General features: G+C 42.8%; 1 pseudogene; it reads left to right on the forward strand.

The window, feature by feature from the left end:
• The first annotated feature begins 7223 nt into the window (after positions 1–7223).
• On the forward strand, positions 7224–11199 carry LOC125517034 (annotated as a pseudogene).
• Positions 11200–23781: the final 12582 nt, after the last annotated feature.

A 23781-nucleotide genomic window follows, 5' to 3' on the forward strand; every position in this document is an offset into this window, starting at 1 on the left:
CTTGCCGCTGTTGTAGTCTCTAATTAATGGAATTGTGAGAGACTGTAGTTACTTTAAGTTTCTTTTGTTTCATTAAACAGGCGTTGATAGCTGCATAAGTTTAACCATGATGCTTTATTGTTTTAGGGAAAACCATAATGCTTTCTTGCTGCTGCTGTAGTCTCTATGGGATTCTGAGACAATTTAGTTAAGCTAATCTCATCGGTTTGCACTCTCAAAAATCACAGGAGCCATACAGAAAAAAGTAGGGTACTATTAGAAATTGTCCGTGTGATTTTCATATTCAGAGAATAGCACATGTGTTGATTAAACTGAAAACGTATGTTGATGCATGGAAAATGTATATGGTGCGTTTCATTTATGCTCATCCTGATCTAACCAAACTGACCCCATGGATTTGAGATTGCCGTGCCTATCAGGTTTGGACATGTTCTTATTTGTACCACTACTAAATCACAAAACTAAACTGTATAAATAAAATAGCCCCCCCCCCTTTCTAACAACTTATTTTATTTTTAGAGTGAGCAACAACATGTTATCATACTCTGTTTCTTGTGAGCAGTACGTCAGTTTAGATTGACGTATACTCTTTGGTGCCGTGCCTATCAGGTTTGGACATGTTCTTATTTGCACTAAATCACAAAACTAAACTGTATAAATAAAATAGCCCCCCCCCTCCTTTCCAACAACTTATTTTATTTTTAGAGTGAGCAACGACGTGTTATCATACTCTGTTTCTTGTGAGCAGTACGTCAGTTTAGATTGACGTATACTCTTTGGTATATAGCATTTTTGCCTACCTCTTGCCTATTTCACATAGAATAGATGATTTGCTTTGGCGAGGGATTAGATAAGGCCTATGAGTCCTAGGTAAGCGTGATGAGCATGTCCTGCACTTCCATTTACTATTAAGCACCAACTGAATTTCTGATAATGGCGTTTCAGGAATGACATAATTAATCCAACTGTTACCTTTGGGGTGCTTTTTGGATGGACTAATCTGAAGATGTTGGCTAGCTTGCACCGCCATCATATAATCTAGAAGCAAGGGCAAGGATTATAGGGAAAATAAAGGTACAATGCTCCCGGTATATTTTACTTTTTGGCAAAGTTTTGGTGCTTGCGCAAGAAAGTAACACCATCATTATAGGCTCATTTTATTTTATCTTAGTTCATGCACTAATGCATAAATCTTTTGGTATTGCCCTTATTATTTAGTCTAGAGCTATGCAATGACAACCATGGCTTTAGTGTTCAGGTGAGTTCCATTTATAGAGTGAAGAACCCTTGGCATCTTATCTAAATTCTTTGATCCTAGATATTATGTATACCCAGTTAAGTACCTTATACCAGTACCTTAATTAGCCTCTTCTGACTATTGATTATTTGAACTGTTGTAGTAGGACTCAGACTTTCAATGTTATTAGGCTTGTGGACATGTTTTTATTTTAGATTGTACAATATTGGGTTCTTTTGGCTTCTGGTTGCCGCTGCACAAAAAGTACACTAAACTCAGATGATGCATGAAAAAAAACTGCAGACCTAACATAGTTTTTGTATTCTGATTTTTTTGTGATGCCCTTATGTTAAAATACTTATTTGTTCTCCAAGTAGGCCAACGACGGCTGCTAGCAATGATACATACATATCAACAATTTCAAGGAAGTGCATATGTCAGGATGCATAGCATAATATATATGTTCATTGGAAAATACTCTTCAGCATCTGAAACATCTAAAGGCGATCACTCAACTACGTATTATATACAATATACCCTGCTCGATGGTTGGAGCAGTCCCAGCCACTAATTAGTACTCCAACGTTGCATCACTCATGTAAGTATCAACACTACTCTTGAGACTTGCCTATTAACATAGTAGTGCTAGGTCCTCGTTGTTCGTTCTTGCTCTTAGTTTTACGAGTCTTTGGTTTCTCTTTATTCACATTTCGTTTTCTATTTTCATTATCACTCTGTATTAATTCGGTATCTTGGTTTATCTTTGTTTAGTCTCCACCCTCTTTCTCCCATACTCCGTCTGTCCGAAAAAGCTTGTCCCTCAAATGAATGTATCTAGCATCAAATTAGGGCTAGATACATCCATTTGAGAGACAAGTTTGGGACAAATTTTTTCGGATGGAGGGAGTACCTCTTTTTTCATTTGTATGTCTAAGGTAAGAATGAGAGGCTAGATAAACAAACAGGAAAATGCTCACTTCATTCAGGGGATGCATTCCGTCATTGTCCATCATCAAGTTCAACTCCGACGATGGTTCGCTGATGTGGGCCGATGCACCACATCAGCAACGTCAATGGCCTGACATGCCATTTTCCAACTTGGCCTGTTGTAAATGACGAAACCATGAGGATGTAATCAGTAATGTTGCTCCTGGTATAGTTATTTAGTGAAGTTATAAGCTTCTCCTTTTGGAGTTTACTTCTACAAGTGATCAGTCCCTGCATCTTGTTCTATTTTTCAGAAAACGAAGATGTACTTTGCCATGACACTACTCTCGGCAAAATAGTAGATCATGGTGCCCCTTGTGCTGCAGTGGAATTGAATCACAAAAAATCTACAGATTCATCAAACACTGAAGGAGGTTAGTTTTTACCTGAGCAGCAACGGCGACCGCCGTGGGCGTGCTGGAGCCTCCCTTGCCGTGGAAAGTAACTAGCTTCAGGGAGTGCCAGGCTGCCACACAGCCAGAACAAATTCCACCTTCGGCAGGGAGCGACAACAACAACTATGAGGATTTGGCTCGCCGATACGAGTGACAGCGGCGCCATCTGCCGATTCCGCAGCTTCAAGCTATAGCGGGAGCTGCCGGACCGCCGAGATGCAGTTGGAGCTGCCGGACCACCGAGATACAGTTGGAGCTGCTGCGCCTCCGAGCTGCCGGACCACCGAGATGCAGTTGGAGCCGCAGCGCCTCTGAGCTGCAGCCAAAGCCACTCCCCCGCCAAGTTGCAGCGTGATCCGCCGCGAAGATGGAGCCCAGCGTGAGCCGCCTCTAGCAGGTGCTTTCTCGAGTATAGTGGGGAGAGGAAGAGGATGAACTGGTCGATGGAAAAGGACAACAATCCACCACATGGTTACCTCTGGCGTTATATGTCACATGTGCAACCCGTGTGTATAGGTGTCCAGACTCCAGAGTGTGTGGCTCTTTATCACAATGGCACGGTTGTAACATTATCTTTGATGCTAACTTGTACTTTATGTAATTGGTATAATCTGTATTGTTTCGTCAGATTTATTCCCACTTATCTTAATATAAGAGCATCCACAACCACAAGTATCAAAATCCTTTTCCAAACATGCGGATGTGTCCAAATATGTCTGCAGATAGTGAACAAACAAAAAATTGTTTCCGCAATCGGATATCCCATTTGCAAATCATCAAATTCATACGATTACATGTAACATAAAACTATTCTAAATTTCCACCGGTGACCGTCCTTAATGTTTCGGCAGTGTTCATGTCCGACGGTTGGTTGTGCCCCTCGGAGTGGAAGTGCGGTAAACGGCAAGGTAGATTAGGACATGGGACACACAACAGCTCACGGGACTTGAGGCGCAGACGTATCCCATGAACTACTCTTGTCAAAGCGTGGAGTCTGCATATTGCTGATGGACGTGAGATCGACGATGGACCCGCCGTGGTCTCCCGCGCCCGCTGCCTCGCATGGTGGGCACGCAGAGCCATATTTGCATTGGATGTGAGGCATATGTGCACCTCGGACCATGAAGAACAGCAGCTATAAAGACTTGCCTCAAAGAAATCGTTCTAAACATCCCGTGATACATTTGTCTAATGTAGCTCTACCTATCTACATGCCTTGCTCATAACATTGTAAATGATAGTTCGTAAGCTTCTTAGAAAACATGTATCATCAGCAACCATCTATCTATCATCAATCAGTACTTATTTTCATATGTTTTCTTATGTGTCTACATATTTTGATGCACATTCTTTCAATAATTGGTTTGCTCTCGGCCTTTGCACCATGGGCGCAACGAGTCATCTAGTACTACTAAACACAAATATCATTTCTCTAACTAATGGATCCTGCCATAATTTATCTGTTCCATAAGTGCAAGCTAACTTTGGTTGCATTTCTTAGGCTCTGATAGCAAGCACTTATGCAGTATTGGACTACAAAAGGGTTTAAAAGGTAGCAATGTTTGCTCTGCAGTTAATACATCATTTCGTTTGCATTGTGAACTTCAATTTATCTGCACGGATACAATTAACTCATTCATTATTTTGCAGATAGGGCTAGTTAGCGGGTTAGCTTTGGCAGTTGGCCTGTATATCTCATTTGGTAGTATAGCAAGGCTATTTACCAATGACCCTCAGGTCCTAACTGTCGTGAGCTCCTGTGCATTGGTACGCCTCCTACTTTACCAATTGATTGTTATGTACACAATATCTAGCCTTATTCTTAGAAAACTTTTCATTTCAGTTTGTTTGTGCCAGTCAACCAATAAAAAAACGGTTTAGGAAAACCAGAAAAAACCGGCCGGGAACCCTCGGAAGGTTCCTAAAACCGGGACGTGAAAGATTTACCTGATGGGCGGACCCAAATCGCTCGCTCGGGTCGTTCATATGTGCGTTCTCTCTTGCTCACCCGACAAGGAATTTCGCTACCTTAGGATCGTTATAGTTACGGCCGCCGTTCACCGGGGCTTCGGTCGCCGGCTTCCCTGTCATCAGTTCACCAACTTCCTTGACCTTCCGGCACTGGGCAGGCGTCAGCCCCCATACATGGTCTTACGACTTTGCGGAGACCTGTGTTTTTGGTAAACAGTCGCCCGGGCCTGGTCACTGCGGCCCCCTTTTGAACAGTTTGACGCAGAGAGCGTCATATAGGAAATTCCCAATTCTGGTGGCTACTTGAACGTGAGGCTGCGGTACGTCTCGCTCAAACAGCTCAGTGCGTGTGCCTACATGGGCCTGGCCCAACAAGTGATGCCACGGCGACTTGCATCCTTTCTTCTTTTGATCTTTTGATCTTTGTTGGTTGGTTTACTTTAATTTTCAAAAAACATGAATACAAAAAAATCTGCATGGTTTAAAGCTTTAATTTGAAAAATGTTCACGAGTTGAAAGAATTATCAAGAATTTTATAAATGTTAACGAGTTGAAAGAATGTTCAAGAATTTTAAAAATGTTCACGAGTTGAAAGAATGTTCAAGAATTTGAATAATGTTCACGTGTTGAAAGAATATTCAAGAATTTTATAAATGTTAAGGAGTTGAAAGAATATTCAAGAATTTTAAAAATGTTCACAAGTTGAAAGAATGTTCAAGAATTTGAAAAATGCTCACGAGTTGAAAGAATGTTCATGAATTAAAAATGTTCATATATTTAGAAAGTGATTGTTATTTTAAATGTCCAAGAATTAAAAAAATGTTCATAAAATTTAAAACATTAAAAATAGGTTAAAAAATAGATAAAAATATTTTGAATTTATAAAACTTTCAGATATTTAAAAGATATTTGTGAATTTGAAAAACATTTCATGAAGTGGAAAAAACGTTCTTGAATTAAAAAATGTTAACCAATCGAAAAAAAGTTTGTGATTTCAAAAAAAGTTAACCAATCAAAAAGAACATGATTTGAAAAGATGTTTACGATTGAAAAATTGTCATGAATTTAAAAAAAATCATGATTTTTTTCATGAATTCAAAAACTAATGTTCTTGAATTTGAAAAATCTTCACTAATTTGAAAAGGAAAGAGGGAAATCAAAAGTAGAAAACCGATGAACAAATCTCCTGGAACCTTCCCAAAACTAGGTGGCACGTCCTAAACCTTCCTTAAACCGGCCATAATCTTGTTTGGGCGAACCACCGTCTCCCCCTATTGGGAGCTTAGAAAGTAGCTCTAGCGAGCAATTTGTCTGTATCCCCACAAGTGGTACATACCACTGCGATTTTTGGGCGGTAGTATTACGGCCTCGCCAACACGGACACCTATTCCGCCATTGTCCAGTTTGGCTCTCGTGTTGGGTCGGATGCGGGTGAGTGTAAAAGAAAAACCCCAGTCCAGTCCCAAATCGTGGAATAAAGTAGGGGAGTCCGGAGTAGGCCACACCGGACTCTGACAGTCCGGTCAACGTTAAAGCCCTTTCCATGAAGCCCGCGGTTCTCTCTGGTCCACATTAAAGCTCATTGATCTGCCTACCCGCCAGTGGCGGAGCTTGACCAAGATCTTTGGGGAGGCCAAACAGAATACATAGGCTGGGGGGGGGGGGGCAAACATACAAACTTTCACAACCCAAGACCCCGTCTGCTCGCCGTCACCATGGCATACCAGAAGATGACATGGCATTAGATGGTCACACCGGGGCGGGGCGCTGAAATCGCGTAAGGGGCCGAAGCGTGGTTGGGTTGGAGATGCACTAAGGGCATGTACAACGGCATCTAGTCAGCCGTCTGTAACAAAGGACACGTAGGAAAAAAATGACGTGGGGGAGAGAGGAAAGGGAAAACGCTCGAGCCAATATCGACGGTCTACTTCCTTGTAAATCGCTGCTTATAGACGAATTCTTTCCCGTTGTACCGATTCTGTCGCTAGTCACAGGCCAGATAAAAGCGCATGCAGTGGGCTGGAAATCTGGGATAGACGTCCACGGTTAGAGCGTTTTACGGCTGGCCTAACGGACAGCCTGCTGTGTGGTTTATTTCTAATGGAGTCTATAGATGACATGTACGGATGGTATAGACACCATGCGTCTGTACTGATGTACTTTCTTCGTTCCTAAATATAAATCTTTGTAGAGATTTCACTATAAACCATATATGGATGTATATAAATGCATTTTAAATGTAGATTCATTCATTTTGTTTATATGTAGTCCATCTAGTGAAATCTCTACAAAAACTTATATTTAGGAACACATGCCCTAATGCTTTTATTCACGTGGGTCGATCCCATCCCATCCCAATACACACACACACAGGGAGGTTATGGCATCATTCATTAGTGGGCTATGTTGGGCCGGGCCACTCGTTGGCGTTTCTTCTTGGGCCGGTCTGGATGGGCGGCCCATAGGTGCGGTGCGTTTCGTTGTCATCATCATTATCCATCCTCTGATTTATATAAAAAAAAGTAAAAAATCATTATCCTCTCTCTGTTTCTCCTCCTCTTCCCCCGCCACCGCCCGCCAGCCATCTCCGGCAAGCCGCCGCTCTGTACTGTACAAAGAGAGAGGTTGAGTGGATGGGGATGAGGGCGCTCGTCTCCGGCCAGCCGGCGCTGCTATGCCCGAGGCCGCGGAGCAGAAGCAGCAGGGCTTCTGCTTCTGCTTCTTCCTCCCCATGGGCAGGGGCAGGGGTAGGAACCACCAAGCCCAACGCCATCATCATCCCCGTCCTCGCCAAGGATTTCACAAGGCAGCGGCGCCCCGGCACAGCAACCCCCCCTCTCCACGCGCTGCCTCTTCCAAGGAGGAGGAGGAGGAGGAGGACAATGCTCTCTTGTTGTAAGATTCATTTTCCTTGTATGGGACTTTTAAGATACTAAGGCTTTCTAATAAGATACTACTAGTAGATGCTTACCTACCTTGCACCCAAATCTATGTTGCAATATGCTTCTGCCAGTTAGTTGACTGATTGATTGATTATTATGCTCAAAGGAACTAACTAACTGGACATCATCATCTAGTTCTAGGTAGTTGCAGCCCACTGTCCAGTTTCCTTCCTTCCTTCCTTACTTCTCTACACTAGTACATTATTGTTAATCTTTACATTTTCTTTCTGCATCATAAGCAATGTACTATGTTTCTGCCTTTTCGTCTATCTAACATAACAACAACAATCCAACAAATACGCAGCAGCGGCCTTTATCCTGGGACTGTCGGCATCGACCTCATTCTTCTAGCCCTGCCTGCAGTCTTAGGCCAGGCTATCGACCCCATGGCGCAACTCATGGAGACCGCATACATCGGCAAATTAGGTACACACCTCCTCCTTTCCTTTATGCTGTGCTGCTATATCCTCCCCGACTTCATTTCTTAAGTCTGTTCATCTCCCGTCCTGTATTTATCAGTAAGTCTTCTCGTTGGAGAGTGGGTCTTGTGTTCTGAGCAAAAACACTGTAACCGCCGATCATCAATGTCACTCGTGCACTCATGTTCCTTGTATGCTATTTAGTGTTTCTAACATTACGGTTGTGTTGTATGCCGTTGTGAACCCCATACAGTACAGTGCCTTTAACTCAATTGCTTCAACTTGTTTATTTGCTGGCATAGCAGATTAACACATGTTATCCTGCATGGTTACTTGAACAGCAGATCCTTTAACCAATGTTGCGCATCACAATATCATGTCAGTTTAACAATAAAGTGTGAAAACCTTTATTTATCAGCACAAGGCTCTTCTATTTCTTGTCAGTGAACTAATTACTATGACATTCAGATTGGTATTACCTCATCTTGTAGACATCCCTGCTGCATGAAAGCAAGCTGTTAGTTATTCTCTGTCTCAGTTTTGGCATTATGTTCTGAAGGTGCTCTGGAGCTGGCATTGGTGTTGCTATTTTTAACATCCTGTCCAAGATTTTCAACATCCCGTTGTTGAGCATAGCAACCTCATTTGTGGCAGAGGACATTTCCAAGAACTCTAGCAAGCATTCTAGTTCAGGTAACAGGATCATCTCCTCAATAAAAAAATTAGTTTTGTGTGCAACTTTGCTTTGTTCAGACAATGGAACTTGACTCTCCTCTCTGCATTGCAGGCAAACTGGAGCTGCCATCTGTGTCATCGGCTTTGGTTCTAGCTGCTGCCATTGGTACAATTGAAGCATTGGCATTGTTACTAGGATAGGGACTGTTTCTTAAACTAATGCGCGTGTCACCTGTATGTATGTCTATATCATGATGGTGCCTGTTACCATTTATGCGTTTTTCTTTCTCTCATTTATGCGCATTATGAGCAATGGATCCTTAACTGGATTCAGAACACTGAATTTCACTTCTGCTTGTTAGCAGAAAGTCTAAGTTTAGTTCTTACACAGGCCTCTCCGATGTATGCTTCTGCGCGGCTCTTTCTTTCGCTGAGAGCCTTAGGAGCACCTGCAAATGTGATTATGTTAGCAGTGCAGGGTATCTTTCGTGGATTCAAGGATACCAAGACTCCCGTACTTTTTATAGGTAACTACCTCATCGTTTGCTTATTATTGGCATTGTGTTCTCACCAGTTGTGAGTGCAAAAGGTACATTTTGATGCAGATAATGGTGGTGTCCCGCCTAATTTGATGATGTTTTCCTCTTATATCCCTAGGAAACATTTTGCAGTAACATGCCAGTACTGCATTTTTTTGTGTTTATGTTTTATTTTCCCATGCCAAAGACCATGAATAGTTTACCATTCACGCATTTGCGTATTAATGCTGTTTGTAAGCGTTTGAATTAGAAGCGTTCCATACAGTTATCTGATGTAAAAAGGTCTCCTTTCTTGCAGACTTACTGATTCTTTAAAACACCTGTAGGTTTGGGGAATGTTTCCGCTGTAGTCCTTCTTCCTTTGCTTATATATGGTTTTAAGCTCGGTATAACAGGAGCCGCAATTTCTACAGTCGCATCCCAGTAAGTTTTCTATTAGCTTGGTGTAATCCGAGTTCAAGAGAATTATGGAAGTCAATTCGACATATACCAGCAAATGTCTCTCACAGTTTGGTTCATATATGTTGCTGAAATAATCAAAGGAAATAACACTTGCTGTTAGACTTGCAACTTACCTTTTTTTCATTATCTGGATACAATTAAATTGCGACAAACATATGCAGTACTATGGGATTATTGGCTGTTAGCAGACCTACTGATATTGTGGCATGCAGTTTATTAGTTATATGATTACACATGTCAGATTTACTATCAAAACATGAAGTGTAGTACTCATAATACTGGGCTGTTGGGTGCCTCATCTTTTTTTGTAGTTTTAATTGGAACAAAAATAGGATGGACCAGTTAGAGCTGTTGGGAACCTCACCTCTTATATGGTTTACGATGCAGGTACATTATTGCCATTTTGCTTATGTGGTCTCTAGGTAAAAGAGCTGTTCTGCTTCCTCCAAGGATGGACCAGTTAGAGTTCGGTGGATATTTAAAATCCGGTGAGTCTATGATGCTATTGTCCTACTTGTTCATTGGTCAGTTGTGGACTCATGGTGTAGGCTACTGTAAAAGTTCTTCAGATATGTTTCTGTTGGCCTTCAGAGTATGGATTTTGTATATTCAGAGTGCAGTTTACATCAATCTGATTTTTTTTTCAGTGAATTCTGAGTTTTTCTTAGGCAAAACCTGCAGGCTATTTTGGGCCTTCTATAGAAGTTTGTCCTCCCGAAATTTCTGTTTATGGCTTCATTTTTCATTTAGTTGGGCCCAGCTCTAGTCAAAGTACATAATACTCCTGACAATTCAAAAGAAAGAAGATATAGACACTGATCCGGTATGTTTGTCAGATAAGAAGGCCAACTTGTTATTGATAAAGCTCTCGTACTGTATCTTCTCATGATACATTATCTGACCGCTGGGCAATGGGCAATCATAGATCTTTTTGTCCTTGTTACGCCGATATTATTTAGAGATTGCTTGCACTAATGCACCTGTGCTATTTTTCTCTGTTTTCTTTTTCTTCCCTTTGTTTCTCTGTTCACCTGTAGATTAATTTTACAATCTCTGTTTTCTTGAAATTGTTAGGTGGCATGCTATTGGGAAGAACACTCTCAATTCTGTTAACTATGACCATCGGTACATCAATGGCTGCTCGACAAGGCCCAACAGCTATGGCTGCTCATCAGATTTGTTTTCTCAAGTGAGGATATGTAGCTCTTTGATCTAGTATTAGCTTGTTAGATTGTCAGTATTTTTTTTCACTTTATTCCATGAGGGCGGTGTTTGAATCGATATTATAGTTGCAGGCGAAGCCGTTTGCATCATAATAATTCATACCGAGCCAGCCAGGCCAGGTGGTAAAAAGATGTGCATGTAGATGCAATCTAGGAATGAAGAGCACATGCTAGACTAAGAAGAGCTCAAGCTGCTAGCTAAGAGGGATTGTACAGTTTTAAGAAGAGGCGGAGAATTGTTTCGTTTGTTTGATGTCGCCTGCAGTTTATTCATTCATTTGTTTGTTCTAATATTATGACCATTTCTGATATATATGTTTATGGAATACCACTGTTGCTGGGGCCGTTAGTTCTCCTGTTCATCTCATTTCAGTTCACAGAGAAGCTCCCTGGTATCTTGTCTTTATGGTCTATTTGCTACCGCACCAGTCAAAATGAGGAAAAATGAAGAGGGCAACATGAATCATGCGCGCTACAACGAGCAGCTTGCCCGCCTCCTCCTTCTGAACAGCTACGGTTACCTGGAAGTCAAGTCGAGGGCACCATTGCAGTGCCGTTTCTTTGCTTAGCTGGCAATCAAGGACCGATGATGGACATCCGACAGATTATCAAGGAGGGGACTACCGCATCAAAGCACTTGCCCACTATGTGACCAACACGACGAGATCATCAACCACACCATGACTGGATGTGTCTTCGTTAAGGAGATCTGGGGACGGGTTTGCACGACCATGGGACAAACAGAGAGAGTCCTCCTACTAGATGAGATGCTACCCGAGTGGTGCATCAGGCATGAGGAGAGTGGACATCACCGGAGAGTGGTAAGGGTGATCTGCCTTGTCCCTGAAATTTCATCGTGTTTGGACTTCGTTTGACATGAATACTTGATAAATTATAAAAACGTTGGAGAAGTATCAAGCTCTCACATAGTTTAACCTATGGATTAAATCATAATGCTAGCTAGTCTACCCTAACAATAAAGCAAATAATGCTTCTGGTCATCCGTCGCATCATTTTTCAGAAAACCCCCTGCATTTTCCGTGAATTAACCCACAATCCACCTTTAAGTCCGAATAAATCGTTTTTCATGTTTTACACAACCCCCCCCCCCCCCCCCCCCCCCCCCCCCCGAGTTGTATGCTAATTAACCCGCAGTTCATATTTAAGTCCAGCGAATTGTTGTTTTACAGTTTTACATGAACCCCCTGATATATGTGTTAATCACCCCACAGTCTATTGAGATTTTTTTTTTCAAATAGCCATATCTTTTAAACCGCAACTTCAATTTTAACATGTTATATATGAAATTTGATTAGAAAAATGTGTACAATTTGAATAAGATGTTATTTTACATGTCAAGTATTTTTAAAATGCTATTTATATTGCAATATTAATAAATGGTGCACAATCCGTCTATATTTCATACCGGCGATCTGTATTGCAACATTTAAAATTGAACTTTAATATTTGGGAAAGGTTATAATCCTTGGGCATGCTGTACTTGCACAAGGTCCTCCCTTTGTACATGTTTCACGATCTAAGACCCTACATACTTACCCTTTTTTTTGGCGAATTCCACGTGCGTACTTACCAACGGACTACACAATTTTTTTGTAGTGAATACACAAATAATTTTATAGGATATACATACACTTATAAAATAAATTGTTTAATAAATCAAAAAATGTTTGTGAATTCAAAAGATGTTCGCGATTGTATAAAAAAGTTTTCTTATTATAAAGATGTTTGAAATTTTGAAGACAAATGTTTGGGAACTAAAACAATGTTCATGATTTTAAAAAATTCTTTTATTTAAAAAGTTAATGAAATTGAACAAAATTTCATCAATTCAAAGAATGTTCATGAATGAAAAACTATCCTAAAAAATCAAAAACAGTTGGTGACTTACAAATTAGTTTATTTATTCATAAAATGTTTGCTGATTCAGAAAATGATCACGCATTTCAAAAATATTTCTTAAATAAAAAAATGTTTGTGAAATTTAAAAATTGTTTCACCAATTTCCAAAATAATGTTCATCCATCCTAGACATGTTCGCCGATTCAAGAAAATTGTCAAAAAAATATTCACAATTTTAAAAAATATGCTTGAAAAAAGTATAAAATGTTCCTGATTTTAGAAAATGTTCGAAAATTTGTAAAAGTGTCATGAATTTTAAAAATGTTCATGATTTCAAATATGTTCATGAGTTTAAAAAAATGTTTATGATTTCACGCAATTGACAGTGATTGTGTATCTTGGTGGCGCAACAAATGTGATCAGTCATTGGAGATTGTGGTATTTTTTAATCCCATTGCAACGCACGGGCCCTTTTGCTAGTGTATAACAATAAGTTTTACACTGAATAGATGAGTGAAGCATAAGAGTAACATGCATGGAAAAATTTCTTCCTTGTCACAATTTAGTTTCCGATCTTATGATCATAATTATTCAAGAAGGAAGAATAAAAATTGATGCCCCAAGAGAGTAGACATAAAGCATGCAAGGATAAAATGGTTAGGCAAGTCATTCTAAAAAGGTTGTCGAAGAGTGGGGATACCTTTTGAACCTTGTTTGAAGCATATTGGAGTGTGATGGGCATCCTCAGGCGGCTTGTATCCCTTGTTCTCCTAGGCCTTCCTTGGCACGTATGGATCCCCTAAACTTTGATCCAAAACAAACAGAAATGAATTCGTGGTATGGCTAGTCCATATATAAATAATTGCTAATAACTCTAGCTATTTTGTGTATACAAGTCGGGTCAGAATGAGAAAATGGTACCTACCTTAAGGAATCTCATTTACAGGCTCTATCAAAAAAGAAGAAACCAAAAACTATGCAGACATGCATATATAGCTATAAGACAACTTGCACAATAATTTGTCAAAAAATTAAACAAGCATGTAAGGATACATATCGGCGAGGGCTTTGATCTTGCTGAAGAAGACGAAGCAGAGAGACCGCGCTTCTTCATATGCCCCGCAATTGTTGGTTGATCACCATGCACGGAGCTAGTGCACGGTGGACAGAGAAGTGAATTAGCTTGACTGCCGCGCATCTTGAGATGTGGCATCATCGAATGAAGAGGACCCCTTGAGTGAGGAGGGACCGGATGGTGGAGAGGATCACCTGGTGTTGAGCAAGCCGGACACGATACGTGTGGTTGATCCGATCGAGCACCACACGATGCGCGGGTGACAGCAGAAGAAATTGGACGACAAATCCTTCAAGATAGTGGCTGCCAAGAAGAGGAAGCGGTAGTTGTGAAGGGAATTGAAGGCCAAAGGCAAATCAAACCAAATCAGGAAGCGCGCGCGCGCGCGCGGCGGTTATAACGGTTAGACAAAGGCCAACCGCAGGCAGGCGAACCCCGGCCATATATACACCGGCGGGCCGATCGATCAATCGATCCCCACCCGCCCGCTCCCTCCTCTTAGCTTCAAGAACCGAACCAACGTTCGTCCCTGGAGCTCCACAGCCATGGCACCACCCTACGGCCCGCCCCTTCCCCCCTCTCCGCACGCTCCAGCGTGGCCGCCGACGCCGGAGCAGCCTCAGCAGCACTGGTATTGGAACCAGCCGCGGCCGCCGCTCCACGGCCACGGCCACGGCCACGCGTTCCAGTACCAGAACGGGAACGGCGGCGCATGGGGAGAACAAGCTCAGCCCACGGGAACGGCGGCCTTCCCTCACCCGCCACCGCCGCAGCAAGGCTACCCGCCTGCTCGGGCCTTCATTGGTCCGCCGCCTCTCTTTTCTTGTCCGCCTCCTCGCGTTCTTGGTCCCGTTCTTGATCCGCCGCCTCTCTTTTCTTGTCCGCCTCCTCGCGTTCTTGGTCCTGTTCTTGATCCGCCGCCTCTCTTTTCTTGTCCGCCTCCTCGCGTTCTTGGTCCCGTTCTTGATCCGCCGCCTCTCTTTTCTTGTCCGCCTCCTCGCGTTCTTGGTCCCGTTCTTGGTCCGCCGCTTCCCCCTAATCTTCCGCCGCAGAAGCGTCGGCGTCGCTCCCCGACGACGACGCCTCCTCCTCCTTCAGGATTTGGTCCTCGGCTCTCCCCCAGCCCGAGTGTACCCCAGCGCGAACGCGGACGCCCACGCCGCCGCCACCTCCTGCGGCGCCGGCTCCGGGACCAGCAGCTGATCCGCACTTCGTAATCCGGCGTCAGCATTCTGTGGTTCCTGTGGCGGTGAGAGCCCCGCCGGAATCTTCCTACACTCAGAGGCTTCGAGGCAGACGATGCACACCGGGGGACGGCCTCGCCCCCCTTCCGCCAAGGATCGCCCATCTGCCGCGTCATCTTCTGGGAGATCCCCGCTGGTGGTGGACCGAGTACCCGAGCTCAAGAGGTATCTCGAGACGACCAAGCTGCTCCCTCCGGACCATGTGGTATGCTCTCCCTCCTATCCTGCTTCCTGTCTTGTTGTTCCTGCATATATCTGTCTATACATCTCATATAGTTTAGTCTCCCTGGCTAGCTAGCTAGTCCTCTTGATAGCTTGCTTTTTCACGCTTGGATTAATGGATGAATCGCAAACTGTATTTAGTTCGAATGAAGCAGCAGGTATCTAGCTATCTAGGCTAGATTTCACCATGTTTGGATGATTGGATTTCAGCAAATTAATTGTATTTAATAGTTCAAATGAAGCAGCAGCTAGCTATCTAGCTATCTAGGCTAGATTTCACCATGTTTGGATGATTGGGTTTCAGCAAATTGTATTTAATTAGTCCAAATGAAGCAGCAGGTATCTAGCTATCTAGGCTAGATTTCACCATGTTTGGATGATTGGATTTCAGCAAATTGTATTTAATTAGTTCAAATGAAGCAGCAGCTATCTAGGTTAGATTTCACCATGTTTGGGTGATTGGATTTCAGCAAATTGTATTACTTCAAATGAAGCAGCAGCTATCTAGGCTAGGCCAGCTAGATTAATTTCAGCACGTACGTGTACACGTTTGGATTGGATTTCAGCAAATTATACTAGTTCAAATGATGCAGCAGCTATCTAGGCTAGGCTAGCTAGATTTGACACCACGTACGTTTGGATTATTATATTAGTTGAAACGTTTGGATTGGATTGGATTAATTGTAGCAAATTAAAACTGGAGAATGAAGAATTAAAATGAAGCTACCTAGCTAGCTAGCTAGTCTTTCTTTGGCCATGTATATATGTGTATGGTACAATTAATATGCACTAGAAATTTGCATGGTGATATGTAGACGTACGATGCATGATTCCAACTAAACTAATTAGGCGCTGGTTATCTATCTATTTAGGTCTTGAGGATAGCCCAGGAGTCCCTGGATGTAGTGCAAGCATTTGACGCTACCACGTTCCCTGAATATATCCGAAAAGGATACCCACTGCAGACCACGAGGGAGTTCCCAGATGCTGTTTCATTTGATTCCAACTGCAATGCTAAGCACAGAGATTTTCCACTGAAGGATGAAGTGCGTCTGGTGCTAGACTCTTTGCTGGTCGAAGCCGTCGACCCAATTCTTGCTGGACCAGTAGGGTCATTCGCTGGGAAGCTTAGTCTGTACCAAGTGATGGTGAACAAGGGCAAGTGTACCTTCAGTTTGCGCCCAGACGAACTCAGCACCGCCAAGAACGTGCAGCTAGACTTTGCCCGCATCCACGCGTGGATCGATGCCAGCTTTCCCCCGGGGCCCTGCAGGCCGCCACTCCTAGACCATCTACTGGAGCTTCTGCTTGCTGTTCCTAAAGACTTCGACTCTTCAGCAAAGGCCAGGAACGACTACTTGCTCTCGGTCAGGAACCACATTGCTTTTGCATCATTTCCTCGGCAACAGACGCTTGTGATAAACTATGGGAAGCTCATAAAATGCCTCAATAGCACTGAGCTGGAAAAACTTGAGAAGGCAATGGCTGCTAGGGAGAAGATTACTGGGAAGCGGCATGCCTGGAGAGAATTTGTCAAAGGAGTGAAGCTCATGAGGGATGTCAGCACAAACAAAGAGACTGCAAAAGAGAAAGTTCCAGTGCCCCACTCAGATAATCTGTATGATTTGTCCAACTTCCTCAGGATTTTCGAAGTGCATGCGCCAGAGCACTTTCTTAAATCCAACAATGATTCTGTGCTGAAGCATTTTGCCGAAGTCCACTGTATGATGCAAAGTTACTTCAAGGAGGACCTAGCCGAGCTGTATGCTGCGCTGCTTGCAGCGGTCGACAACGAGCTGTAAGTTGTTATCCATGCATGCATCGCTCAATTCAAACTTGTTGATTCCAATTGCTATCTATCTATGTCTCTTAGCTTCTTCTTATACTAGCTAGCCAACTGGAGTAAATTAATTGGATTCTTCCTAGCTAGATACAGTACTAATTAAGCTGTGCCTGTGTATGAAGAAGAAGAATACCCCATTAATTGTCTATCTATATTGGTCTTTGACTCCAATTGAATTGAATTGAAGATAACTAATTTGTGTATGTCTTTGATTTCTTTCTTCCTTGTGGGACGGACAGGGTAAAAAGCACGTGCGAGTGCTACGAGACTAGAGGGTAGCTAGCCAGCAAGCAGAGATATATCCATCCTGTACATCCAAGTAATCTCTTCCTCTACCAATACCAATGCAAGGCGATTGAAGGTGATATTGTCTGAGACGGATCGACAGGCTGCAGGGTGAAATTAAAGCACTGCTGCTACGAAACAAGATGCATGTTCAGCGTTAATTGGAGTAGTAATACTGATGGATGGATATGGCTATGGCCGGATCAACTGTTTGTTTGTTTGTTTGTTTGTTCGCTTGTTTCTTTGTGACATGTATGTATATATGTATATATAACACCACTACGGTTGTCTTTCCTTTTTTCCTTTTTTTTATTTTTCAGCTCCTTGCCACGTTCCAATTTACTTACTTATACTATTTGCTTATTGTTTCCATCGTACATAGCTGCTGTTTGATGCATCAATAGAGCGGCCGGAGATTGGATGAGATCGTACACGTACATGTATGGGCTGCCCGCTGTCATGTACACGTACATACTGCAACGTAAAAACATACTATATTAATTTATTTGCAATGTTCAAAAAAATAATTATTATTTGCAACGTTAACACGTACACTTACTAACTTTATTTATAGCCGGCCCGGGCCCCGCCTGTGACATTACCAGCGGAATATATAGCTAGGTGTCTTTGCCGATCTTGGCCACTCGATCGATCGGTAAACTCGCCAGCCTAAACCGAGTGAGTGACCATGCAAAACGACGAGTTAATTGCATGGAAGTATCACACTTCGGCACGTCGTAATGGATTGTTACCACTAGTCATTTTTTTTACAAGTCAGTATCATCTCTGAGTTCTAATTATTGCAAAATGATCTAAGCCATGTATAAACGAGTATTGACGGTGTATTTGACCATTGGGACCCGTGTGTCAGGAGCAAACTTGGCATATATTTTTTGTAGAAAACACCCATGTTGTAAATTTAATCACTCAAAGCCCTCCCACCTCCCATGTGCCCCGCCGCGTCGACCTTGCCGGCCTCCCCTCACCGGAGCCCCGTCGCTGGCTCGCCGGAGCCCAGTAGCTGGCTCGCCAGAGCACCGGTGCCCCTCTCCCTTCTCCTTCATGTCCTCTCCTCTTTGCTAGCTCGCCAGGGCAGTGGTGGTCGGCGACGCTGGTGGGAGGCACAGGTTGGTGATGGTGGTGACGTGGGCGTCGCCCAGATCCAGTGTTAGGCGGCGAGGGTTGAGGGCGGCGCGGCGGCGTGGTCGCCGGTGGCCGAACAGGAAACCGGCGCTGGATTCGACCCCCGCCACTGTGTGCCTCATCCCCGAGTCCTATATCCGCTCGAGGTAGACGAGCCAGCGTAGCGTGGGCTGCAGGACGGCCCAATCGCGGCCCAGTGAGGCCAGCATTTTTTTTTCTGAAGCCAGCACATATAGCCCTAAAAAAGGATAATTTTATCAGATTTTTTGGAATTATATGTTAGTACTATTTAGTGAAAAGCACCAGACCCACGCACGGCAAGATTTTATGTGGGTTAGTATTATTTAGTGCCAAGCATGAACTTTTTTCTAAAATTTATGTGGATTAAAAAACAAATGTAAGAAAATTTTATGTGTCTTCACTCAGGATCACACGCATGTACAATTATTATGCATCATCAATATATTTTTGAAATACACAATTAAAAAAATTATATGCCCAACTCATAGTTACTGCATATATTTGTTGTATTTTTTTAATGCACAGTTACTCAAAAAACGATAACATTTACTAAAAATTATTGTGTAATCGTAATAAATTTTATAATGCATGACGAACATTTTAGAAAATACATTTACAATTTTTAAATGCGCGCTCAACATTTCCCAAAATGTTCTGAACATTTTTTCTTCAAATGCACAAACACTTCATTTACCTTTCAGAGTAATTTTAAATTTTTTGAACGTCAACCCAAAAACAAAGAAGAGACCAGCAGGTTTATTCTTCAGAGCTTGGGTATTCTTCAGACATTGTATATTATAAAATGTTCAATATATATACGACGAACTTTTTAATATATTATGCAATGAACATATTTTCAGTTATATGACGCGACAAACTTTTTTTAATGTCATATAATATTTTTGTTAGTATATCGTATAAAAACCGGAACGTTTCGGAGTTTAAAGACATATACGCGTACTAGTTGACGCATAGGATGCGCAAGCAAGCGCGGGATCGATTTCCGGCGGACCGCCGCGCGATTTTCTACTTTGCAAAAAAAAAAACAAACGGAATGGTGTAAAGTATAAAAGAATTTACGCGTGATTACTGACGTAAATGAACGGGTAGCGCAGCGGCAGCGAGTTTCCCTGTCGAACGTCGCGGCGCGTGATCGAACACCTGCGGCGCCCGTGCGTGCTCTGAAAAAACATGTTTTTTTGTTTTTTTGGCAATGCCTTTTTTTAACACTCAAAGGATATGCGTGATTAAATAAAAAGTAAGGGTTTAACACCCAGAGGATATATGCGTGATTAAATAAAAAATAAGGGTTTAACACTCAGAGGATATATGCATGATTAAATAAAAAGTAAGGGTTTAACACTCAGAGGATATATGCGTGATTAAATAAAAAGTAAGGGTTCTTTTTGTAAAAGAGCATGCCACATCAGCCCCTAACACATGGGTCCCAGCGGTCAGATACACCGTCAATACACGTTTATACGTGGCTTAGACTGTTTTGCAACGATTAGACTAAGAGATGGTACTGACTTACAAAAAAATTGACTAGTGGTACCAATCTGTTACGACGTGCCGAAGTGTGGTACTTTCGTGCAATTAACTCTCCTATGGCGGACTTCATTCCCCTGACTACCGTGGAGGAGGTGATGGCTGCTCCGGTGGTGTCTGGCGCTGCTTCCGGCTCCACCCCCACTGCTCCAACCCCCGCCGCTCCGGCCGCCCACGATCGCTCGACCTCCAACGGCTCTGTCATCATCCTCTCTGATGACAACAGCGAAGGGGAGGATCCTGAGGAGGTGGAGTTTGCCTCTGGGGAGGAGTCCTCGGATTCCAACGAGGCCTTCGTCGACATCGACATGGAGCCGTGCTCCTCGCGCCCCGACTGCGTCAACGTGTTCATGCCTTACGTCCCCCTCGAGCACTTTGAGAACCTTGCCTACGCCTACGTCAACCCCCTGGCGGCCAACCCGGCAAACATCGTTCGTCGCGCTTTCCAAGAGAAGGCCGGGAACCCGCCCTATGCGCTGGTCACTGCCTCGCATGGGGTTGGCATGGTCGTCTTCGCCACGCCTGACGACCACGAGCACACCATTGAGGAGGGCCCTTTCCTTGGCCGTGAGCACACCGTCCACCTCAATCGCCACAATGACACCGACAATTGCTTCCTCTTCCCTCATCGTGACCTTGCCGCCTTCGCCATAGAAGATTTCCCCATCAAACACTGGTTCCCACAGCACATCCTCCACTCCACTGGCCCCTATGCCAACTGATAACCCACAAGTATAGGGGATCGCAACAGCCTTCGAGGGTAGAGTATTCAACCCAAATTTATTGATTCGACACAAGGGGAGCCAAAAAATATTCTCAAGTATTAGCAGCTGAGTTGTCAATTCAACCACACCTGAAAACTTAGTATCTGCAGCAAAGTGTTTAGTAGCAAAGTAATATGATAGTGGTGGTAATGGTAACAAAAGAGTAGTGCGAGCAATAGTAAATATTTTTGGTATTTTGTAGTGATTGTAACAATAGCAACGGGAAAGTAAATAAGCGTAAACCAGTATATGGAAAACTCGTAGGCACCGGATCAGTGATGGATAATTATGCCGGATGCGGTTCATCATGTAACAGTCATAACATAGGGTGACACAGAACTAGCTCCAATTCATCAATGTAATGTAGGCATGTATTCCGAATATAGTCATACGTGCTTATGGAAAAGAACTTGCATGACATCTTTTGTCCTACCCTCCCGTGGCAGCGGGGTCCTATTGGAAACTAAGGGATATTAATGCCTCCTTTTAATAGAGAACCGGAACAAAGCATTAGCACATAGTGAATACATGAACTCCTCAAACTATGGTCATCACCGGGAGTGGTCCCGATTATTGTCACTTCGGGGTTGCCGGATCATAACACATAGTAGGTGACTATAGACTTGCAAGATAGGATCAAGAACTCACATATATTCATGAAAACATAATAGGTTCAGATCTGAAATCATGGCACTCGGGCCCTAGTGACAAGCATTAAGCATAGCAAAGTCATAGCAACATCAATCTCAAAACATAGTGGATACTAGGGATCAAACCCTAACAAAACTAACTTGATTACATGATAAATCTCATCCAACCCATCACCGTCCAGCAAGCCTACGATGGAATTACTCACGCACGGCGGTGAGCATCATGAAATTGTTGATGGAGGATGGTTGATGATGACGACGGCGACGAATCCCCCTCTCCGGAGCCCCGAACGGACTCCAGATCAGCCCTCCCGAGAGGTTTTAGGGCTTGGCGGCGGCTCCGCATCGTAAAACGCGATGATTTCTTCTCCTTTGATTTTTTTCTCTCCGAAAGCAGATATATAGAGTTGGACTTGGCGTCGGAGGGTCTCCAGGGGGCCCACGAGGTAGGGGGCGCGCCTCCCACCCTCGTGGACAAGGTGTGGGCCCCCTGGTCTTCATCTTTGGCGAGGATTTTTTATTATTTTTTCTAAGATGTTCCGTGGAGTTTCAGGTCATTCCGAGAATATTTGCTTTCTGCACATAAAACAACATCATGGCAATTCTGCTGAAAACAGCGTCAGTCCGGGTTAGTTCCATTCAAATCATGCAAGTTAGAGTCCAAAACAAGGGCAAAAGTGTTTGGAAAAGTAGATACGACGGAGACGTATCAACTCCCCCAAGCTTAAACCCTTGCTTGTCCTCAAGCAATTCAGTTGACAAACTGAAAGAAAGAAAGACTTTTACAAACTTTGTTTGCTCTTATTGTTGTAACTATGTCAAGCTAGCATTCAAGTTTTCAGCAAAGATCATAACTAACCACATTTGCAATAATTCTTAGGTCTCATAATTACTCATATCAATAGCATAATCAACTAGCGGGCCATAATAATAAATCTCGGATGAGAACACTTTCTCAAAACAATCATAATATGATATAACAAGATGGTATCTCGCTAGCCCTTTCTGAGACCGCAAAACATAAATGCAGAACACATTTAAAGATCAAGGACTGACTAGACATTGTAATTCATGGTAAAAGAGATCAAATCATAGTCACACCCAATATAGATTTATAATGATGAATGCAAATGACAGCTGTGCTCTCCAGCTAGTGCTTTTTAATAAGAGGGTGATGACTCAACATAAAAGTAAATAGATAGGCCCTTCGCAAAGGGAAGCAGAGATTTGTAGAGGTGCCAGAGCTCGGTTTTGAAATAGAGATAAATTGTATTTTGAGCGTTATACTTTCATTGTCAACGTAACAACTAAGAGATGGCGATATCTTCCATACTAAACACATTATAGGCGGTTCCCAAACAGAATGGTAAAGTTAATACTCCCCCTCCACCAACAATCATCAATCCATGGCTTGCTTGAAACAACGAGTGCCTCCAACATACATCAGGTCCCAGGGGGAGTTTTGTTTGCAATTAATTTTGATTTAGTTTGAATAAAGCATGGGACTGGGCATCCCGGTGATCAGACATTTTCTCGTGAGTGAGGAGCGGAGTCCACTCCTCTTGAGAATAACCCGCCTAACACGGAAGATAAGGACAGCCTTGGTTGATACATGAGCTATTCGAGTATACAAAACAGAATGTTTATTTGAAGGTTTAGAGTTTGGCACATACAAATTTACTTGGAACGGCAGGTAGATACCGCATATAGGAAGGTATAGTGGACTCATCTGGAATAACTTTGGGGTTTAAGGGATTGGATGCACAAGCAGTATTCCCGCTTAGTACAGGTGAAGGCTAGCAAAAGACTGGGAAGCGACCAACTAGAGAGCGACAACAGCCATGTACATGCATTAAAATTAATAAACATTGGATGCAAGCATGAGCATGATATAATCCACCATGAACATAAATATCGTGAAGGCTATGTTGATTTGTTTCAACTACATGCGTGAACATGTGCCAAGTCAAGTCACTTAAATCATTCAAAGGAGGATACCACCCCATCATACCACATCATAATCATCTCAATAGCATGTTGGCACACAAGGTAAATCATTATAACTCATAGCTAATCAAGCATGGCACAAGCAACTATGATCTCTAATTGTCATTGCAACCATGTTTATTCATAACCAGCTGAATCAAGAACGATGAACTCATCATATTTACAAAAACAAAAGAGGTCGAGTTCATACCAGCTTTTCTCATCTCAGTCAGTCCATCATATATCATCATAATTGCCTTTCACTTGCACGACCGAACGATGTGAATAAT

Source organism: Triticum urartu, chromosome 6 (genome assembly GCF_003073215.2).
Source record: "Triticum urartu cultivar G1812 chromosome 6, Tu2.1, whole genome shotgun sequence".
NCBI classification, from domain to species: Eukaryota; Viridiplantae; Streptophyta; class Magnoliopsida; order Poales; family Poaceae; genus Triticum; species Triticum urartu.